General features: G+C 38.7%; 1 long non-coding RNA gene across 4 annotated transcripts; it reads right to left on the bottom strand.

Moving 5' to 3' along the window:
- Positions 1-15829: 15829 nt before the first annotated feature.
- On the bottom strand, positions 15830-18816 carry LOC145807686 (uncharacterized). Of its 4 annotated transcripts, XR_014350984.1 has the most exons (7): positions 18478-18816; positions 18211-18372; positions 17447-18096; positions 17251-17328; positions 16904-16985; positions 16140-16210; positions 15830-16023 (listed from the first exon to the last, which is right to left on the bottom strand). It is a non-coding gene; the product is annotated as an uncharacterized LOC145807686 (long non-coding RNA). The 4 variants fall into 4 exon arrangements; XR_014350983.1 differs by having other exon boundaries at positions 17251-18096; XR_014350982.1 differs by lacking the exons at positions 17251-17328; positions 17447-18096 and having other exon boundaries at positions 15835-16023; positions 18478-18801.
- Between the last annotated feature and the right edge of the window lie 4477 nt (positions 18817-23293).

Raw genomic sequence — 23293 nt, 5'->3', positions numbered from 1 at the left:
TAAAAAAACACAAAGCCCTCACATTTTTATTAAATCATTAATTGACCTCAAACTAGTACTAATATATACATATATACAGTTGTACCTTTAAACCTATATTATACACTATATTTTGCAATTTCTAACAATTGTATACAAGAAAAAAATAAATTAATTCCCTCAAATCAGCCCACACGGCCAGCCACCCTAGGGAATAGAAAATTATTCAACTTTTTCAAACCATATCCATGAAATCAAGGAAAAGTATTGGCAAGTGCCCCTAAAACATGAAACCATGCCTCCACCCTAAGTCCACTCCTAACCAAATCCTAACTAGATCATGATTAATTGTGTAATTAAGGCCTCTAATCATGCACCATTCCATTAGATTCCAAGTAAATCTAAAATATTTAATCCAATTCCAACCAATGGGCACTTTAGACCTTTTGCACCAATTTTCCTATAAAAGAAACCTCACCCTTAGAATTTTACATACAAGAACACACATACAAACACTTCATTTGGCTGAGAGGAAGAGGGTGAGCTTGGTGGAAGAAAGGAAAGAAAGAGAAAGACTTGTTAGTTAACCAACCAAGCCTCAAGTAAGCCATAACACAACTCTCACTTTTATTTTCCTTTTCAAATACATGTTATTAGAGGTTTAAAATCACATTTTAGATGTATTTTAATGGTGTTCATGTGTTCAAAGTTGATGAATTGGACTTTAATCCTTCTTCCATTCGTATTTCCTCTTAATAGATGCAAAACTACATTTTTCTTCCCATATCTCACATTATTTCTAAAGGCATACCATCACTATAAAAATCTGAGTCGTTGATACAATTTTTAGTATGTTTTGATTACAAAAGAAGTGGAAAATTTCCTTTAGTTGGCCTCTTTTCTCACCAATCTTCTTATTTTAAGTATTGCACATGAAACACCTGTTTTACAGCCAACTTTCAAAAATTCTAGAAAAATGTAGAAAAATCTTCTAGGCCTTAATTTTATGTGAAAAACTCCCTTAAAGAGTTAGCTTTCAAGCAAAATTTGTTTCATTGAAAAAGAGTGAGCGGTTTAAAAGAAAATCAGATTTTCGTAACAGAGGATGAATCTGGACAGTGCTGGAGTGTTTCTTAAATTACTAAAAATCTAGAAAAGCTATTCTATTTCTGAAACATGTTGTGAAAACTAGATAAAATTCTCTACGAACTATATGGAGGTCATCTTCAGGAAAAATCTGAAATAGCCTTTTTGATTTTAATCTTTAAGAGGTACTGAATCTGAAAATTTTGTTTTTCATTGGTGTTTTATGCTCTAGTGTTCATGAATATGCTTATTAATATATGATCATGTCTTAGTATGGTATTACGTGTTTCATGGTTATATGCCTTTTATTTTAGTCCTTCGATGATGCTTACATCTATGCAAATTTATTCCTTCGTTACTTGCTTGTACTGACCAACTTAAAACGTTTATCTCAACGTAAAACTTAATGGGGTGGCTAATGGGGTTTCGATCACATAAGTTGTCACGACCCAAACCCGGCCCTATGGGTTTAGCACCGTAACCGGCCAGTAATCCGAGATTACCGAAGGCCTGCAGAACAGTAGAATAGTAAAACAGAGTACAGGGCCTAGCGGAAGCCAAAACAGTAAATAAACAATGTCCAATGAGCTGTGACAGTCTGTATGCAAAAAGACTTTCATACGTTTATACATAAACAGTACAGAACAGTATACACAATATTTACAATCATTTAGACTAGGGACTTCATCCCTTACATAACAGTACAGTAACATGCAGTCTATACAATCCATTCGGTTATTACAAAACAGTAAGACAGTACAGAAGGGGGGAATCGTAAAACACCCCTAAGCCTTAACGCGATAGGCTCGGAACCTCGCAGTGAGGCACATAGGCTGGATTGACAAAACTGGAGTAACTTTGACGCTCCTAGTCGCGGTCTGGTGCCTGAACACCTACATATATATATGAGCAGTGAGCTAAAGCCCAGTGAATAACATAATGCGTAAAGAGGTTAAGAATGAATGTCCTTATAGTATGAAAACAGTTCAATTAAACAGTATTTCAGTTGTTCAGTCAGTACAGTCATATGTGGTACACCCATTAGCATAACAGTACAGTAAGCAGTAGGTCTTAAAAGACCGAACAATAATGATGGCCATCAGTCAGTAAACAGTAGTGGTTCCAACAAGGAAACCGACAGAGATTTCTGTCACAGTAACAGTAAACAGTAAGTGCTAAGAATGCCACAATACAGTTCAGAATATAGGACATACATTCATTCAGTTAATAGTATCAGAAAACAGTATAGTTCAGTTGTTCAGAAGATAATTATTTGTGAACATATCTTTACACAATCGTTACTCACAGAGTTCTGGGTTACAGTAAGCTAGAGCGTGCCTCCCCAGTCGCCAACCCTACACAGTTAACAGATTGAACACACTAAGCTACACAGTTGGGAAAGATAGTAACTTAACCCCTAATGCCTCGGTGTGTTCTACATCTATATCCTCAGTAAGATGCCTTAAACTAGGCCTAAGAATGCCTAGAATGGGATGAGGATGCAAAGACGTACTCAAAAAGCAGTTTCAGAAGTTTCAGAAAAACAGAGTCCCGCTCGAGCGCAGGTTTACCCGCTCAAGCGAACATGCAACAAAGGTACATGCTCGAGCGTCAACTCTCCCGCTCGAGCGTACTGTAAAAGTACTGGATGGGTGAAATCTCCGCTCGACGGGCGCTCGACGCCCGCTTGATCGTGAGACACATGCCTCCGCTCGAGCGCCCATCCTACGCTCGAGCGGACTGTAAAACAGTGCAGAGAAATACTGGATGCTCGGATTCTCCGCTCAAGCGCCCAATTCCCCGCTCGAGCGGAAGTGCAAAAATCTGGAAAACCTAGATTGCATATAGCGATCCCGGGTTTACCCTTGTTGTACAGTGATCCGGACATGTGTCCGTGGATGTTGGTAGTTGTTTATTATCTTGTTTACATCCTTTCTTACTTTGTATTTGAGTTATAGGATGTGTTGGGCGGGTTGGTTACAGGTTGGTTGAGTTTAGAAACCAAAACTAGTTGCCCAGATTTTTGGCCTGTCCGCTCGAGCGGAGGTGTTGGCGCTCGAGCGGGGAATACATCCATCCAGTATCTTGTTGTGCAGTGTTGTGAGCTCGAGCGTAGGGTTGGGAGCTCGAGCGGAGGCCTGGTTCTGCAAATGTGCTGAGCGAGTGCATTCTGCGCTCGAGCGGGAGGTTGGCCGCTCGAGCGGGGTGTTTTACGCTCGAGCGGAGACCTGGGTTAAAGTCCCGAAATTGTGACTTTTCAAATCACTTTTTCACTTTCTCTTCTCTCTCTTACTTTTCCAAAATCACCATTGTTGAGCCTCTCACTCTAGACTCTACCTTCTCTCTAGGTTTTGATCTAGTAGGAGTGATTTACTCACCTTTGGCCTTTACAAAAAAATTGTTGATCGTCGAGGGCTTCATTTTAATCTGAAAATCTCGGGTTTTGGAGCACGTTGGGTTTTGTCGTCTTCTCCTTTGGGACTCCGAATTTGAGGTAGGGATAACCTACTCCTCTCTATGGGTTTTGTCTTTAAATTTTGGTATTTTGAGATGTTGGGCTTGGTTTGGTAAATTTGTGAAAGTTTGGGGCTTTTGTGTAATTTTACAAAAGTTGGGGTTTTATTCATAATAAACCTAGATGCATGTTTGGCATAGAAAAATAGAATGATTGTTGAATCATTGATGAAAATGGTACCTAAGGGTTGAAATGGTAATTATGGAAAATTGCCTAATTACATTGTTTAATTAATTGGGATAATTAATTGGTGAGAAATGAGAAAGTGAAATGTTGATTGAATATCCATTTGTGCATTTATTTTCTGTTTTAGAAATAACTGCTTTGGGCTATCGGTGGAGGATAGTCGAGATTGTTGTAGACAATGCATGATGATTAGGTAAACGGAAACTAATCAATGGAATGTGTCATGGAACTTGACGGTTGATAGAATACATTAATTGTGTGTATTGTGTGATTGTATATAGAACCAATGTGTTTATATACGTTATGTGTAGAGGAGGAGATAGGGGATGTACTCCGCGGTTTAGGGGAAGATAGGGGATGTACCTCTAAACCGGATAGGTATTGGGAGGAGATAGGGGATGAACTCCGTAGACAGAGCTCATATGCTTGTCTAGAGAAGTGAAGATAGAGCTCATATGCTTATCTTTGTGAAGTGTGGATACAGCTTGTATGCTTATCTGTGGATATTGTTGATATACATATCTGTTGTGAAGTGTGGATACAGCTTGTATGCTTATCTGTGGATATTGTTGATATACATATCTGTTGTGAAGTGTGGATACAGCTTGTATGCTTATCTGTGGATATTGTTGATATACATATCTGTTGAGAATGTGGATATAGCTTTTATGCTTATCTGAATGTGAGATATAGTTTTTATACATATCTGTGGAAATGATGATAAAGCTAGCATGCTTATCTGTTGAAAAGGGGAAAATGAAAAGTAATTGGGACTTGTAAGTCGTTGACATAAATATGTAATTTATGTGATTGTATCAGTGTTGACCAACTATCTATTGCTAATGTTTTAGTCATTGTCCATGGTTGGTTTAGTGTATTTCTACTGGGCTGTGGCTTACCCTATATGGGAATATCATTTTCAGGTACAGGAAGCATGCCACCTCCAAGGACATAGCTGGGAGGCTAGTGGCGGGCATAGTTTTGTCATTTTACTTTTGATGTATTACATGTAATTTCAAGCCAAGGGCTTAATGTGTAAACGAGTTAGAACTCTTTGTTGTAACCAAGTGTTAACTTGGAAAGCTGTAAGCCCGTAGGGCATTTTGTTATGAGGTTAACATGTAATACTTATGTCTTGGAATTCTAATGAATAAAAGGAATGCGGTTAGTTTAAATGTAAATGCATGTCTTATCTGATGGGTTATTGTTATTATTTGTGAAGGCGTTACAACTTGGTATCAGAGCGTACCGGGTTCGAATACTTTGGGTACGTGGGAAGTGATTAGGATCACAATGGGTTTGTCTCGCTTGATAGAGACGTAGATGTAGTACCATATGCTATGTGTTTATTTGATAACATGCTTATGTGACTATGTGGGTATGGGATTTAATTTCTAGGATGTTGATTGGATCCTTGAGTTTCTGGGAGTCTTGTTGGAAAAGCACTTGATCAATGCTGTTTCTAACCGGAACTCTAGTAACGCCTCGGGACTATCATTATCCGGAAATGAAGTTCGTAAGTGCTTATGTGTTTATGTGCTTATGTGGAGTGAATTACAGTTGTCCATGCATTAGGACGTGAGTGTTTAGTTTCGGCACACCTATGAATGTGCTAACGTTCTGTGTTGCCTTTATTAGGATGTCAGGACGAGGAAGAGGTGCTAGGCGTGGTAGACCTGCGAGGCAGGAAGTACCGTTACAGGGTGAGATTCCGGCAGTGCAGGAGGGAGTTAGGCAGGCCAATGTGGCCGAGCCGGTAGGTCAGCAGGCTATGGGTGCCTTGGCCAGAGAGATAGCAGGAGCTTTAGGTATTCTTAGAGCTGGGAATCAGGCAGCTGAGACAGGGCCTTCCTTCTTGAAGAGGGAGTTATTTCGGTGTAATCCGGACGAGTTTATCGGGGATCCTAAAGAGCCGCTTAAGGCAGATGAATGGCTCGAACAGACAACGAAGACGTTTGAGATGCTTGGCATCGAGGACGGAGCACTGAAAGTGACCTTGGCATCCTTCCAACTGAAGGGAGATGCGGGTCAATGGTGGAAGTACGAGAAAGCTCGTGTTGGTGGTACTTGGGAGGCGTTTGTGAATGCTTTTCAGGAGAGGTTTTTATCAGCAGCAGCTAGGGAGAAGCTGAGGGATCAGTTTAGCCGGCTTAATCAGCAGGGCTTGTCAGTGGCCGAGTTTGAGGCTACTTTTACCAGTCTGTCTAGGTTTGCACCTGAACTGGTGGCGTCTGAGGAACGCCGTTGCTATGAGTTTGAGCGGAAGTTGAGGCGGGGCCTCAAGTTGAGAATTGGTGGGTCTTATATTCGAGAGTATAGACACCTAGTGGATGCTGCAGCTCATATGGAGCTTATGATGCAGGAGGAGGATGAGAGTCAGAGAGGCTCCAAGAGGAGCCAGGATAGTCAGAGTGATGGCAGGAGGCAGAGGGGTTCTAACCCTCAGCAGTCGCAGGGTGGTGTTGCTAGATCGACCTTCCCTGTGCCAAGTGCAGGCTCCGGGAGAGGTGGTCAGGGGGATTTCACCTGTTACAAGTGTGGCCAGCTGGGTCACAAGGTATCTGTTTGCCCGCAGAAGGGTGGGGGTCAGAAAGCTGCTTCTTCTTCAGCTAGACCGCAGAGTCAGAGTTTGGGCAGGGGGCAGCTCTTGACTTGTTATCAGTGTGGACAACCTGGGCACATGAAGAGGTTTTGCCCACAGTTGAGTGCCACTTCGGGAGCGTCTGGTTCTAGACAGACGCAGGGTTTTCAGCCAGCTCAGTCTGTGCAGGCCTCGAGGGCCAATCCGGGAGCTTCGTCATCCCAGTCTGTGCAGCAGTCTTTTGCTCCGGGAGGTGAGCAGGTAGACCAGGGGCCTACGGGGCGCGTGTATGCTGTTACCGCGCAGGATTTAGTACCGGATCCATCAGTAGTGAGAGGTACTTTTCTGTTTTGCAACTCAGTTGCTAATGTGTTGATAGACACGGGTGCATCTCATTCTTTTGTATCTGCTGCATTTGCATCTGTTTTGGAATTGGAGTTAGCACAGTTAGCATCTCCTATTTGTGTGGTATCGCCTTTGGGTGGTGAGTTGATCCTAAAACAGGGTGTTAGAGGATGTGATATAGAGGTCGCCGACTATAGGCTTCCTTTTCCGTTTGTTGTCATGCCCATGAAGGGTTTTGATGTTATTTTGGGTATGGACTGGTTATCGTCATACCGGGCTGTTATTGATTGCTACCGCCAGAGGGTTACATTGTGTACCTTGAGCGGGGAGTGGTTCCATTTCTTGGGAGACCGGGTTGGTAGTGTTTTGCCACTGGGGTATGATTCGCGAGGGCGAAGTGAGCTTAGTAGTCTACTTGCTAGCTTTGAGAGTGGTGAGCGTGGTGAGACCCAGCATGTATTGCCGAGGGTGGTTTGTGAGTATTCGGATGTTTTTCCTGAAGATCTTGTTAGTTTGCCACCTCACCGAGAGATAGAGTTCTCTATTGATTTAGTGCCTGGTACGGCGCCGATTTCTATGGCACCTTACCGTTTTGCTCCAGCAGAGTTGGTTGAGTTGAAAGTTCAGCTCCAGGAATTGCTAGATAAGGGCTTTGTTCGCCCTAGTGTTTCACCGTGGGGAGCACCGGCACTCTTTGTTAAAAAGAAAGATGGTGCCTTGAGATTGTGTATAGACTACCGGAAGTTGAATCGGGCTACGGTTAAAAATAAGTACCCTATGCCCCGTATAGATGATTTGTTTGACCAGTTGAAGGGTTCCCGTTGTTTCTCTAAGATAGACTTGAGATCGGGTTACCATCAGTTGAGGGTCAGGGAGGAAGATATTCCTAAGACGGCATTCCGTACGCGGTATGGCCATTACGAGTTTCTGGTGATGCCATTCGGACTTACCAATGCACCGGCAGTCTTTATGGACTTGATGAACCGGATTTTCCGGGAGTTCTTAGATCGATTTGTGGTTGTCTTTGTGGACGACATCCTTATCTATTCGTCTTCTGAGGAGGAGCACGAGGCACACTTGAGAGTGGTGCTTGAGCTACTTAGAGCCCATAGGCTGTATGCCAAGTTTGGGAAGTGTGAGTTCTGGCTGAGGGAAGTCAAATTCTTGGGCCACGTGGTATCCGGGGAAGGGGTGTCTGTTGATACATCCAAGGTTGAGGCAGTGCAAGATTGGGCACAGCCTAAGAGTGTGTTTGAGATCCGCAGTTTTCTGGGATTGGCTGGGTATTACCGTCGGTTTGTGAAAGATTTCTCCAGGTTAGCGTCACCGTTGACTAGACTGACTTGGAAGGGAGTCAAGTTTGTGTGGAGTGATACTTGTGAAAAGTCGTTCCAAGAGTTGAAAATTAGATTGACCACCGCTCCGGTGTTGATTATTCCGGAGAGAGGGTTGGGTTATGCTGTATATTGTGATGCCTCACGAGAGGGTTTGGGTTGTGTGTTGATGCAAGAGGGAAAAGTGGTAGCTTATGGCTCACGTCAGTTGAAAATACACGAGAAGAATTACCCCACCCATGACCTAGAGTTAGCAGCTGTGATCTTTGCCTTGAAAATCTGGAGGCACTACCTTTATGGTGAGAGGTTCGAGGTATTCTCGGATCACAAGAGTTTGAAGTATCTGTTTACACAGAGAGACTTGAATTTGAGGCAGAGGAGATGGATGGAGTTCATCGAGGATTATGATTTTGAGTTACATTATCATCCGGGAAAGGCCAATGTTGTGGCCGATGCCCTTAGTAGGAAGACCATTAGTGATGTTGCTAGTATAGCCATCCGGGAATGGGTGATGTTGGGAGCACTTGGCGAGTTTGATTTGCTACTGGGCGAATCTGTTGAGGCTGCGGCCTTGTTTTCTGTTGTTGCGCAGCCTACACTTGTGACTAGAGTGTTAGAGGCACAGAGAGGTGACCTTGAGGTAGAATCCCTCCGAGAGAAGATTTCCAGTGGGAAGGGTGAGAAGGGTTTGACGGTGTATCCCGACCTGAGTGTGAGATACCGAGACCGTTTGTTTGTACCGGAGGCTTGCCGAGAGGAGGTACTCCGAGAGTTTCACCATTCGCGCCTTGCGGTGCATCCGGGAGGTACTAAGATGTATCAGGATTTGGGTCGCCAGTTTTGGTGGCGGGGTATGAAAAGAGATGTGGCTGTTTTCGTATCGAAGTGCCTTACTTGCCAGCAAGTGAAGGCCGAGCATCAGAGGCCAGCGGGTTTGTTGCAACCCTTGCCTATTGCCGAGTGGAAGTGGGAGCATGTCACTATGGACTTCGTTGTGGGTCTTCCGAGGACTCAGCGGGGTAGTGATGCTATTTGGGTGGTTGTAGACCGGTTGACTAAGTCGGCGCACTTTATTCCTATGCGCGTGAGAGATTCGGTAGATCATCTTGCCGATTTGTATATTCGGGACGTAGTGAGATTGCACGGGGTCCCAGTGACGATCGTCTCAGATAGAGATCCTCGTTTTACTGCTAGGTTGTGGCAGAGTTTGCAGAGTGCCTTGGGCACTAAGTTGACCTTTAGTACGGCTTATCATCCTCAGACTGATGGACAGTCCGAGCGTACTATTCAGATCCTCGAGGATATGCTTCGGGGTTGTGTCCTGGACTTCAGTGGGACGTGGGAGAGGCACTTGCCATTGGTAGAGTTTGCCTACAATAACAGTTTTCAGTCTAGCATCGGTATGGCACCGTTTGAGGCCTTGTATGGCCGACCGTGTAGGTCTCCAGTTTGTTGGGCCGAGGTGGGTGATGCACCTTTGTTGGGTCCGGAGTTGGTTAGGGAGACGACGGAGAAAGTTGAGCTTATCCGTAGGAGGCTTGTTACAGCCCAGAGTCGACAAAAGAGTTATGCCGACTGTAGGAGGAGGCCTTTGGCATTTGAGGTAGGTGATCATGTCTTTCTGAAGATATCACCTAGGCGAGGTCTGATGAGGTTTGGGAAGAGTGGGAAGTTATCCCCTCGGTATATTGGTCCTTTTGAGATCCTTGAGAGGATTGGTGAGGTTGCTTATCGATTAGCCTTACCGCCGCAGTTGTCCGGAGTGCATGACGTGTTTCATGTGAGTATGCTTCGGAAGTATGAGCCAGATCCATCACATGTGCTGGATTGGACTGATTTAGAGGTAGATGAGGATGCCTCGTATGAGGAGAGACCGGTTCGGGTCTTGGATAGGCGGGATCAGGTCCTGCGTGGCAAGACCATTCCTTTGGTGAAAGTCTTGTGGAAACATCACGGAGTGGAGGAAGCCACTTGGGAACGTGAGTTGGAAGTCCGTGAGAAATATCCGGACTTGTTTGTTGATGTGTGATCTTGTATTTAAATTTTACGTTTTGTTGAACTTAAGAACTTTTATATATGTCTTAAGTTGTGAAACATTGAAAATGTTGGGTTTAATGAAATATGTTTTGGAACTTGCCTCATATGGAAGTTGAAAGTGACATTATATGTGTTAAATATATTGTTGAAATTGGAAGGATAGTGCATAATGTTGATGCATGTTGAAAATACATATGTTGTTTACATATTGTGATATGTCTCTTGTTAAAGGGATGGGATGACCGGTAATGGGTCGAATTATTGAATGTTAAAATGTAACATTGTTTAAAATGGAGGAAAACTTGTTTTTGAAAACTTGTGTTTAATTTCGGGGGCGAAATTCTTTAAGGGGGGGAGGTTATAGCGATCCCGGGTTTACCCTTGTTGTACAGTGATCCGGACATGTGTCCGTGGATGTTGGTAGTTGTTTATTATCTTGTTTACATCCTTTCTTACTTTGTATTTGAGTTATAGGATGTGTTGGGCGGGTTGGTTACAGGTTGGTTGAGTTTAGAAACCAAAACTAGTTGCCCAGATTTTTGGCCTGTCCGCTCGAGCGGAGGTGTTGGCGCTCGAGCGGGGAATACATCCATCCAGTATCTTGTTGTGCAGTGTTGTGAGCTCGAGCGTAGGGTTGGGAGCTCGAGCGGAGGCCTGGTTCTGCAAATGTGCTGAGCGAGTGCATTCTGCGCTCGAGCGGGAGGTTGGCCGCTCGAGCGGAAGTCTGTGAGTGGCCGCTCGAGCGGGGTGTTTTACGCTCGAGCGGAGACCTGGGTTAAAGTCCCGAAATTGTGACTTTTCAAATCACTTTTTCACTTTCTCTTCTCTCTCTTACTTTTCCAAAATCACCATTGTTGAGCCTCTCACTCTAGACTCTACCTTCTCTCTAGGTTTTGATCTAGTAGGAGTGATTTACTCACCTTTGGCCTTTACAAAAAAATTGTTGATCGTCGAGGGCTTCATTTTAATCTGAAAATCTCGGGTTTTGGAGCACGTTGGGTTTTGTCGTCTTCTCCTTTGGGACTCCGAATTTGAGGTAGGGATAACCTACTCCTCTCTATGGGTTTTGTCTTTAAATTTTGGTATTTTGAGATGTTGGGCTTGGTTTGGTAAATTTGTGAAAGTTTGGGGCTTTTGTGTAATTTTACAAAAGTTGGGGTTTTATTCATAATAAACCTAGATGCATGTTTGGCATAGAAAAATAGAATGATTGTTGAATCATTGATGAAAATGGTACCTAAGGGTTGAAATGGTAATTATGGAAAATTGCCTAATTACATTGTTTAATTAATTGGGATAATTAATTGGTGAGAAATGAGAAAGTGAAATGTTGATTGAATATCCATTTGTGCATTTATTTTCTGTTTTAGAAATAACTGCTTTGGGCTATCGGTGGAGGATAGTCGAGATTGTTGTAGACAATGCATGATGATTAGGTAAACGGAAACTAATCAATGGAATGTGTCATGGAACTTGACGGTTGATAGAATACATTAATTGTGTGTATTGTGTGATTGTATATAGAACCAATGTGTTTATATACGTTATGTGTAGAGGAGGAGATAGGGGATGTACTCCGCGGTTTAGGGGAAGATAGGGGATGTACCTCTAAACCGAATAGGTATTGGGAGGAGATAGGGGATGAACTCCGTAGACAGAGCTCATATGCTTGTCTAGAGAAGTGAAGATAGAGCTCATATGCTTATCTTTGTGAAGTGTGGATACAGCTTGTATGCTTATCTGTGGATATTGTTGATATACATATCTGTTGTGAAGTGTGGATACAGCTTGTATGCTTATCTGTGGATATTGTTGATATACATATCTGTTGTGAAGTGTGGATACAGCTTGTATGCTTATCTGTGGATATTGTTGATATACATATCTGTTGAGAATGTGGATATAGCTTTTATGCTTATCTGAATGTGAGATATAGTTTTTATACATATCTGTGGAAATGATGATAGAGCTAGCATGCTTATCTGTTGAAAAGGGGAAAATGAAAAGTAATTGGGACTTGTAAGTCGTTGACATAAATATGTAATTTATGTGATTGTATCAGTGTTGACCAACTATCTATTGCTAATGTTTTAGTCATTGTCCATGGTTGGTTTAGTGTATTTCTACTGGGCTGTGGCTTACCCCATATGGGAATATCATTTTCAGGTACAGGAAGCATGCCACCTCCAAGGACATAGCTGGGAGGCTAGTGGCGGGCATAGTTTTGTCATTTTACTTTTGATGTATTACATGTAATTTCAAGCCAAGGGCTTAATGTGTAAACGAGTTAGAACTCTTTGTTGTAACCAAGTGTTAACTTGGAAAGCTGTAAGCCCGTAGGGCATTTTGTTATGAGGTTAACATGTAATACTTATGTCTTGGAATTCTAATGAATAAAAGGAATGCGGTTAGTTTAAATGTAAATGCATGTCTTATCTGATGGGTTATTGTTATTATTTTTGAAGGCGTTACATTGCACCTCCAAGCTCAAACCAAGCTTTCACAATTCAAAACTCGACCTCTTGGGCTGAATTTCCAGAAAACATTTGTAAACACATAGAATAACATGGTTCAAAGCTCAATTTTGAGAAATCAAAGCCCAAGGGTGTTTAATTCAAACCCAATTTCAAACCATTTTCATGAACATGGAGAACATGCAAACATGCATGAATTCAAATCAATTCAAAGCTTCAATTTGATGCTCTAAGGAGCCAATTGATCCAAAAACAAGTTGAAACCATGGACCATTACAAAATTATGGACATGCATGTGACAATTTGCCATGAACTCAACTCAAAATCCCACAATACTAGCATGCATGCATGAATTATGCTCTATTACAACATGCTAGCACTAAATCATGGCTCAATTCTCAATTTTGACATGAATCATGCAAGAACAAGCTCAAACACATCAATAAAGGTTGAATTCTCTTACCTAGAGCTTCAATTACAAGTGTAAAACCACAAATCAACAATCAACTTTCAATTCTCCAAGTTGTCTAAGCCAAATCTTCAAGAACTCAAGATGAACAACTCAATCTCTCACTCTCGCCTCCCTATGGTCGGTTTGTGTGCAAGAAATGGAGCTTAAGAGATGTTTAGAGTCAAGTATGCAAGGCTCTAGCATAACTAGGTAGTGGGCCACTCGGTGGCAAAACGGTAATTACGGCAAACTTTGTAATTAACTCATTTTAATCTAGTTTAATCATACCTAATCAGTTTTCAGATAAATATACCATAAAATCACATTAATTATGAGGATTATAAAACATCAATCAATTCCCAATTTGGCCGCCGATAAGGCCTTCAATTAGCAATTTAAACATAAAACGTGAACAGATCAAATAAACAATCAAACAGATAGAATACAGATTAACACACATACTCAGTCAATTCAGTTCTAGTTTTCAGTCAGTCAGTTCAGTACTTTAATCAGTTCAATTATCAGTCATAATCAGTCCAGTTTGACAGTAATCAATGTTTATCGGTAAGCAGTGATGAGGGTTATTACATAAGTACTGTTATGAGATAAAGTTATGTTCAAATTGAATTGATTAGTGGGACGTGCTCCCCTTAAAAGTAAAGTCTTGTGCAAATGGTTTTCGAAACCTGTAACAACCCTCATACTGTTTACCGATTAATGACTGATTGATTACCGATAACCATCGATTACCGTTAAACTGAATTGATTATGACTGATGATTGAACTGATTAAAAGTACTGAACTGCCTGACCAAAATTGAAACTGAATTGAATGAATACATCTGTTTGAATTGCATTCTATCTGTTCAGTTAATTATTTGATCTGTTCGTATTTTAGTGTTTAAACTGCTAATTGAAGGCCTTATCGGCAGCCGAACTGGGAATGGATTAATGTTTTATGATCCTCATAATTAATGTGATTTTATGGTATTTTTATCTGAAAACTGATTAGGTATGCTTGAATTAGATTAAATAAGCTAATTAAAGAGTTAGGCTTAATTACCGAATTGCCACCCTTAGTGGCCCAGTCAATATAACATATTTGAGCCTTACACTTGACCACATAACACATTTTCCTCAGCCTTTTCTTGCTCTAGCCGACCCAGAGAGGGAGAGAGTGAGAGAACTTGTCTTCCATCTTGAGTTTTGCTTGCTAATTGAAGAACTTGAAGGGTAGATTGCTACTTTAGACTCCTAAACCTTGAATACAAGACTAAGGTAGGAAACTCATCTTCTTCTTGTGGTTATTGAGCTAGTTCTTGCATGATTCATATTTCATTGTAGAACTAAGTCATGATTTGGTTCAAGAATGTGGAATTATAGCTTCATTTCATGCATGCATGTTTGAATTAATGAGTTTTGAGTTGAATTCATGGTAAAATGGTGCATGCATGTTCATAATTTTGTAATGGTTCATGTTTTCAACTTGTTTTTGGATCAATTGGCTCCTTAGAGCATCAAATTGGAACTTCAAAATGATTTGAATACATGCATGTTTGCATGTTCGTATTGTTCATGAAATTGGGTTTGAATTAACCACCCTTGGGCCTTGATTTCTCAAAATTGAGCTTTGAATCATATTATTCCATGTGTTTATAAGCGTTTTCCAAAAAATGAGCCCAAGAGGATCGGTTTTGAGTTGTTAACAACTTGGTTTTGAGCTTGAAGGTGCAATCTGGAATTTCCAGATTCTGCACTTTTGCTCGAGCGGGGGAAATGCCGCTCGAGCGTAGAATCCGAGCATCCAGCATCTTTCTTCACTGTTTTACAGTCCGCTCGAGCGGAGAATTGGGCGCTCGAGCGAAGTCATGTCTCAAGCTCGAGCGGGCGTCGAGCGGAGATTTCACCCATCCAGTACTTTTACAGTACGCTCGAGCGGGCACTACTACAAATATAGATAAAGATCACACTTTTTTAGTGTGATGTATGTTTTTTAATCACACCTTTTAAGTTTTATTAAAGTGTGGTCTTTAGGAGTGTGATTAAAAATGGTCATTTTTAATCACACTTTTTAAGTGTCATTAAAAAATGCTTTCATCACACCTTTTAAGTGTGATTAATAATATTTAGATCACACCTTTTAAGTGTGGTTAAAAACATTTAGATCACACCTTTTAAGTGTGATTAAAAATATTTAGATCACACCTTTTAAGTGTGGTTAAAAATATTTAGATCACACCTTTTAAGTGTGATTAAAAACTTTAATTCACACCTTTTAAGTGTGATTAAAAACTTTAGATCACACCTTTTAAGTGTGATTAAAAATATTTTGATCACACCTTTTAAGTGTGATCTTTGAAAGTGTGATTAAAAATGATCATTTTTAATCACACTTTTTAAGTGTGATTAATAACATTTAGATCACACCTTTTAAGTGTGATTAAAAATATTTACATCACATCATTTAAGTGTGATTAATAACATTTCACTGCTGGAAAATCAATTTTTAGCGGCGTTTTAAAAACGCCGCTATAGGTACAAATATCCTACCCTATTATACTGCGACGTCACTATGACTTTAGCGACGTTTTGAAAACGCCATTAAAGACATTTATGCATTTTAAAAATCTAACAGTTGGGGTAGGGATATAGTGACGTTCAAAAACGCCGCCATAGCCTGTATTTTTATTTTTTTTATTTTAAAAATTGTGCTAATTTTATATGGTTATTAAAAATTCCTGTCATAAACAATTATTAAGAACTAATAATTGATGTTTATTAAAATAATAAATAAACTAAGTTTGAAAACAAAATTAAAAATATTCATGTAATCTTTTTCAAGGATCCTATAAGGAAAACATCCGTCCATATCTTCTTTCTCTCCCGCCCACAATGAAAACAGCAGTGCATCAAACTTCAAACAATAGTACAGGGTAATGAAGCAAACAAATCCTCACTCATAAGAACTTCATATCTTCTGGGGCCTCTCATCTGGTTGTTTTCCTCTGTTTCAGTGAAGAACTTTACCTCTCTCTCCTAACAGACAAAGGGGTAAAACACATCACCCATAGAAAATTCAATTAATCAAATCTATATAAATGAGCCAAAAAGCCACAACCAAGTTAAAAGAGTGAAAAGTTTAGTGGCAGTACCATATTCTCATTGAAGCTCAATATTGAAGCTACATTACCACAGCGATAACAATAATTTGAGCAGACCATACCTGATAAGCCAAGAAGCACACAGTAAAATTAATTAAAATTAATTAAAATATCACCAAATCTGAAGTGATGTTATATACACTAAGTCATGTTACATAGACTCAAGTCCCCCTATCAAGTGTGGATATTATACATCTAAACTCCCAAATTTCTTGGCATGTTTCTCTTATTTCTCAAGGCAGAATACTGACTTTATGTAAGACAGTGTAAAAGCAACAGAAAATGAAAAAATAAAAAACAATTTCTTAGTATTCGTGTTTTATTTCCTAAGGTGGAATGGTGACTTTTCTTCAAGATGGCACTTCACTTGCTCTAAAGCAATCATGTCACAAAGAAACATAATAAGGGAGGTCTATCAATTAATTACACAGTAAATTTGCATAACTAAACATGCTTGTTGGGCCCAGTTTTGACTGGACATGTCGGACACACAGCCCATATCCTTACTCCAGCCATATGTTTAGAAGTGTCCATGTAACATAATACACTGAGTTAAAGACTTCACAACTCATAGTTACAAGGCCTTTATCTTGAAACATGTATTTAAGACCTTCATGCACAAGTTAATCTGCACAAAGGGGGATTCATTAGCGGAAATAAGGAAATTCAAAATTGTAATTTTCCAACCAACAAAATTACTATATACATCAGAAATTAAAAACTGAGGTGATGCAGTTGGTCAAGATGGATCCTACCATTCAAGATCAATGCACGTAAGCTCAAAAGAGATTTGACCTCATCCATTGATTTAAGCTTATTTTTGCCAGCATTCAGCACCTGCTTCACAAGAACTAGAATAAATTAAATTTGGAAAGTGTCAATTTAGTTTTAATAATTTAAAAACTAAACCAGTGAAAAAGACCACTCTATCAAATTGATTGAACAATCAAAACCAAAAGAGCAGTTTTCCTTCAATATTTGTTGATTATGTAGTAATAGTAGTATATTGAACTCAATTTTGCTTACTTTGAAACATAACAGAATTTCAACCTTTGTAAACACAAAAGGTAAATATAACAGAGAGGTAATATTAGCAACATACCCAAGCAAAACATTCAATTGCTTCTATTAGCAGTTTTCCTTCATATATTCAATTGTGTAATCTAACTCTGTGGGTGAGCTGTCAGGGTTAATGTAATAATATTATTATTTTCTCTGTAAACTTACACTGAAAAAAGTTATGCCAAAGCAGAATTCAAATGTGAGAATCTGAAAAAAGTTCCATAAGCATATCTCACCTTCAGCTATGTCCTCTCACCTCACCCAACATTCTGTCAGGTGCTCAAGCACTGTTCATGTGAATGGTTGAAATCCAATTCTCCACATGCTTGCCATTATGGCAATTCAGATGTGAAGTTTTTATATCTCTGTCAATCTACTTCTTTTGAGAAGGAGATAGGAGCTGGGTCCACAATCTAGCTAACAAAGGGATGATTCCTCAACCACAAGGTTGGTGAACACCTTATAATCCTTCTATTGGCCATCTTTATACCCTGCTGAACTAGTTTGCCATTGTCTTTGCACCCTATTGAGTTTAAATTTGCCTCTGATAAGGATTGCCTTCCCTCATTTCTCCCCCCCCCCCCCCTCCCTCTTTTTCGCTCATCTTGCAAAGCATGCCTCATTCTTAAAAAGGGACATTGACTATCTAGGGCATTCTATAGTTGACAAAATAAAAATGAACTAATCTCTGATCTAAACAAAATTGAACTGGACTTTGTACTAAAAACATGAAAGGTATTGAGAGAGAGAGAGAAATAGAAATGAACACCACATTTAACCTCTTAAAAGAAACAAAAGGCAAGAAAAACAAAAGCAAAAACAAAAACACAACTCTCTCTCTCTCTCTCTTGTTCTTTCTCTCTTCAAGCATTTTTTTGTTCAGCAGCTGAAACAAGAACAAATATATAAATATACAAATCTTGGATATGTGGATATACATACATATATATATATATATAGCAAGAGAGAGAGAACAGAAACATAACAAAAAGGTGAAAACCTTTGTCCAATTGTCTGAGGCACTAAAGGCTATGGCACGAAGAGCCAAGCAAAGACGTTAAAAATGAAGGCAGAACTTTTCTGTCTGATAGCATGAGCCTCTTTTGTTGAACCATCAAGCTCAGAAGTTCCTCAAGAAAATTACTCCAGATTGTGCTATTCCCTGTCAATTTTAAGGATTTAGATAAAAGTGTTGTTTATAACCAAAGAAACAAAACAAAACAAATGCGACAAAACAAATAATTGAAGAGGATGCCATGATCAAAACCTTCTTCAGTGAAAAGCTTCGACAAAAATCGGACAGGAGAGATCTTGCATTTGGTAACTAGGAAGTGAAGATGCTTCTGGAAAACATTATTTGACTGACATGCAGCAAAGTAAACAAATAGATCCTGAAGTGTGCATACCCACTTCCTATTATCATCCTGGAAGAAAATAATAAAAAAATAAAAAAACTAATTTAGTTATCTACCTATATGACAGGGTGATAGATTCAGAAATCAATCAAATCAGATACATATGTGACAGAGTTACAGATTCAGAAAACAGAGTATAGATTCCAGTGAAAGAACAATCAAGAACTTAATTCACCCAAAAACAATCAAGAACTTGGAATGAGCTAAAAAAAGAAAGGTGCCAAACTACTTTATCAAGGGTGATCATTAATTTTGTACTTTACACCCAAAATACCTCTAAAAAATGCACCAATAGGCATTATGATATTGCTTCATATTGATTACCAAGTATTTAAAACTGATGATTGTCACTTTCACCATTGGCATTGTTAATTCCACATTTTAGGCAACAAACTAGTTGAAGCAAAATTCAACGCCAGCACAAAATAAATGAAACCCCAAGCCCTAAACATCTTGGAAAATTAGCTTTGAAGATTAACCATATGGCGCATGATAGCAAGAATAATATATGGTAGTATGTGTGTGTGTGTGTGTGTGTGTGTGTGTGTTTGTTTTTGTACATGTATGTCTATATATATAACAGCAAACCTGTTCGCTGTGGCCTTGTGGGAAGTAGACGACATGGGTCCCAGCGGCCAGCAAGTTCACCAGAGGACCGGCGCACGCTTGCCATAGCTCCGGGTTTATGCTCTTCTTCTCTCCTGATCCCACCACCAAATAACACGTGTCAGTCACTCAGTGTTTGGTTTCCGCGAGAATAAAGGAAAAATGGAAAGAACGAAAAAAGAAAAAACTTTGGAATATTTACAACTGACATTCCAACCTCAAACCAATCTGGACAAGATCTATTCTCATTCTTTCCATTGTGTTTGATGAAAAACAAAGAGCTAAAATTAAAAAATCAGAAAGAAATGATCAAATAGAAAGAGAAATGGATATAGAAGAAGAAGAAGAAGAAGAAACAGGATCATCAAAAAGTGATTATTTTCCTCATAGCAAAGATGAATTATCACTTAGAATTTCACACAAGGTTATTACTTATAATAGACCATAATGCTGGAACAATAGTCACATTTTGGATTTATTCCAATTCAGATTAATAGTCCTTTCCATCAACATAATATACCTTATGGTGATACATATTATCACCTAAGAATAGCATATAGCATTATACAAATAAAAATTTCACTGGAAGTACCAGTCAAAATGCACAGGTTTGGAGTTCATGTGCATGTGCCTATGAATTGTACAACATTCGTGCGCCGAATTTTCCTGCAAGAACGAAAATAAGTTGTAAAAAAAGAAGAACAGGCAGAATTTTCTTAATGTCAGCTTCTTCCAACCAGAACAATCTCCATGAAAGTAGGAACAATCCAATTTTAGCTGTACAAACCCAAAACTTCAAATCTATCTCAGGTTGTCTAGAAAATCACCACATTTCAGTCCAGATTGAAGGCATGCCAAAAAACAGTAAGCAGCCTCTTCAGCTGGACCCAGATGAACTTTATACATAATTGATTAAATAATTGAATACAGATTAATCCAAAAGTTTTAGAGAAACTTCAGTGTTATACTACAATGCTCAACTGAATCCAAATTACCAAATTACATTGCCTCTACAAGCAGTAAAATTCGAAAGAAATAGAGCGAGCGAGCAAGAGAGAGAGAGAGAGAGAGAGAGAGAGAGAGGAGAGAGAGAGTACCGATTAAAGTTCAGAAACAAAGTAGACTATTCGCTGCCATTGGCCGTGTACCTGGATACCTGATGTAATATTAAAGTTTATCAGTGTTCACCTACACTGCAGAATTGGATCTTCATTAATTATCTCTCATTACCCCAGGTCCTCCATGTAGCACTTTGAGAATCAATGCCTTCCCAGACAGATATTAGGGCTAGAGGAGCTCCTTGATTTCAGTGCAGATCATAATGTGATCATCACATTATAGGATTCTACAGGTTCAGTGGCAAAAATAAAATAAAATTATTAGTGACCAACATCATACTAACTTATAATCAAGATAAATACGGGCACGAGTCATATCAAAAAGGCTCCTTAGTTGTTGTCCTTCCCACAGCTTTGTTTAGGCTTCAAACTTATTGTACTTGTTTACCCAATCAATAGAAACATCATCAATTAGACAATTACCCAACATCTTAATGCATATAAATCTACAATTGAAGATTTCCAAGAATTTGTAAAATATGAAAAAGGAGAAAACAAAACCATAGACAAAGGTAACCAGTATTGTCCAAATTAAATAAACAGACAAAAAAAAATCATGCTCTTCAGTCTTCACAAGTTAACCAAAGAAGAAAAATACTCACATGGCAGTAACTGTAGAGGTAGGAGCAGCAGCAGGTGCAGGTGCAGACGCAGGCGCAGATACAGGTACAATATATATATATATATATATCATATTTTTTCAGCCATACTAAAACAAAAGATGCTAAGATAAAACAAATCCATAAAAGATAAGATATAACTAAGCACAGGCATACATGAACCTAATCATGTATAAAAAAAATAATAAGTAATAGACATGCATGTCTAAACAAAACAAAGAACTTAGTGTTTCATGATTGGAGAATAACAAATGACACGCAAAAATATGCAATAGGTTTTGAATTTTTGTCAACATGACAATACTTGAATTTTTAAATCTGAAAAATAAACAATGTATCATTTTCTATGTTTTAATTTATCCATATCATAGCTTTTGTCAAGTAATCTGTAACATTCTTTTTTTGTTTTTTTGGTAAGTAAGCTTTTATTACCACCAAAAGAGAAAAGACATATAACAAAGCTTAGACTTAACCAAGAGGAAACATTCAATCACTTGCCCAAGTTTTTCAATCTCTAAACAAGAGGATACAATGCAAGGTGTTTCTAATGTAAACAAATTATTTCTCATGACATTATATATTAAACTTGAAGCCATCAACCAGGATTAACCAGAAAGCTTTGGCTCTGTGCAATCAAGACTGACAACCATGAGTTTAAAAAACGGCCACTACATTATGTAATAGCTGTTACATAAAGGGATTTTGGAGCTCCATAACAAAAAAAGTCAAAGCTGCACGCAACTGCAGATTACAAGCCATTACATCACTGTTATGGTACGATATTCAATTTTACCTCTGTTAAGACATTAAAAATGTTTAAAAGTAAAACTCTAAACTTAAAATCTCTTATTCTTCCTTAAACATTAACACTCAAATTATTCTTTTATTTTAAATTATTTTCCTTTTTTTAAATGCTTCATTTTCATATTCTTCAATTGAAAATCCTAATTTCATTAATCTATATTACTAACTTATTGATTTAAAATCAAAACTATGAATTTTAAATGGTAATCTACTAATTCAAAAAATTAAGAGCCACTAGTGTTGTCATATTACTTGTATTACCATTGTAACAACAAATATTGACTTACAATTACTATATTTTTATGAATTATCTAATCTATTCTACTAGCATTTCTAAATACTCTAGCTAGTGCAATTCCCTACTAGACGAAATTCTCCACTTTTTAAGCCTTAAAACCAACCTAAAATTCAATAACATCTAGAAAACATGTTCTTAGGTGCACAACATTGATTAAAACCATTACAAACATTCAAATTTTGATAAATTGGATCATAACATACTTATCAATAAGTTTTTTGGTGTTAAAAATGCGCTTGAAAAAATCTCATGCATTTAGTTTCTGATTCCCCTCACACATTGACTGATGCTCCCAATATCATTGCACAATGACCACAACCATTAAGCAAAGCCAATTCCATAACTTGAAACCTTGCTGACAACTGCTCCAAAGAAGGCAGCTAATGGTAGGGAAGAAGATCAAAATTAACAATAATTGAAATAGATAGAAAATTTTACTAGGTGCAGTTTGACTGAAGTTATCGTCCTGGGTAGAGCTGGATGGGGAACCAATATATTTATGACTGACCCCAAATAGTTTAAATAACGAATTATTTTAATCCAGCTTGGTGCACAATTGTATAAATATTTGTTATGTAAGCATGACTTGTAGCATAATACATAGTATTCCACTATATGCAGTGAATTTCTATTTACTGATTTGTACATCTCAAACAAATTCAAAGATCATTAGTTGGTGTGGCAACATAGTATCATCAATTGGAATACCACAAATTCCTATCAGAAATTAAACTGACAAAAATAACTACTTACCAGATAATCAGGTTCCTTGATGTGAGGGAATGCGTGTTATTCCAAGTATTATTGTCAACAATGACAGTACGGTAAGCCATAGCAGTTGTTTGATAACCATAGTCCCACCAAGATGCAACCTGAAGGTGTATAATGGGTAAGAATTGGTTCACTAAAAAATGGTAAGGTTAACACAAAAAATTGTGTTTGCACAGCAATATGTTCCATTAGAGGGAAATAACAGAGAGAGAATAGTATCATGGCCACTTCCCAATTTTGCTATTGATAAAGGCAAAAAATAATATCACAATCCCAATTTTCACCCCCAAAGAGCAGTAAAATAAAACATAAATAAAAAAGAGAGTCAAAAATTTATTTATCATATTCTCAGATTAAGAAACCTTAGTCTATTAACTGATTTTGTTAAAAAAAAAAAAATCACCTAGTTCGAATTACCTTAGATCATATGAGATGTTATTCAAGGAGATCA

The sequence above is a fragment of the Camellia sinensis genome, chromosome 14, assembly GCF_055761805.1.
Source record: "Camellia sinensis isolate YWXY chromosome 14, ASM5576180v1, whole genome shotgun sequence".
Classification (NCBI taxonomy): domain Eukaryota; kingdom Viridiplantae; phylum Streptophyta; class Magnoliopsida; order Ericales; family Theaceae; genus Camellia; species Camellia sinensis.
This window is presented reverse-complemented; position numbering and strand designations above follow the sequence as displayed.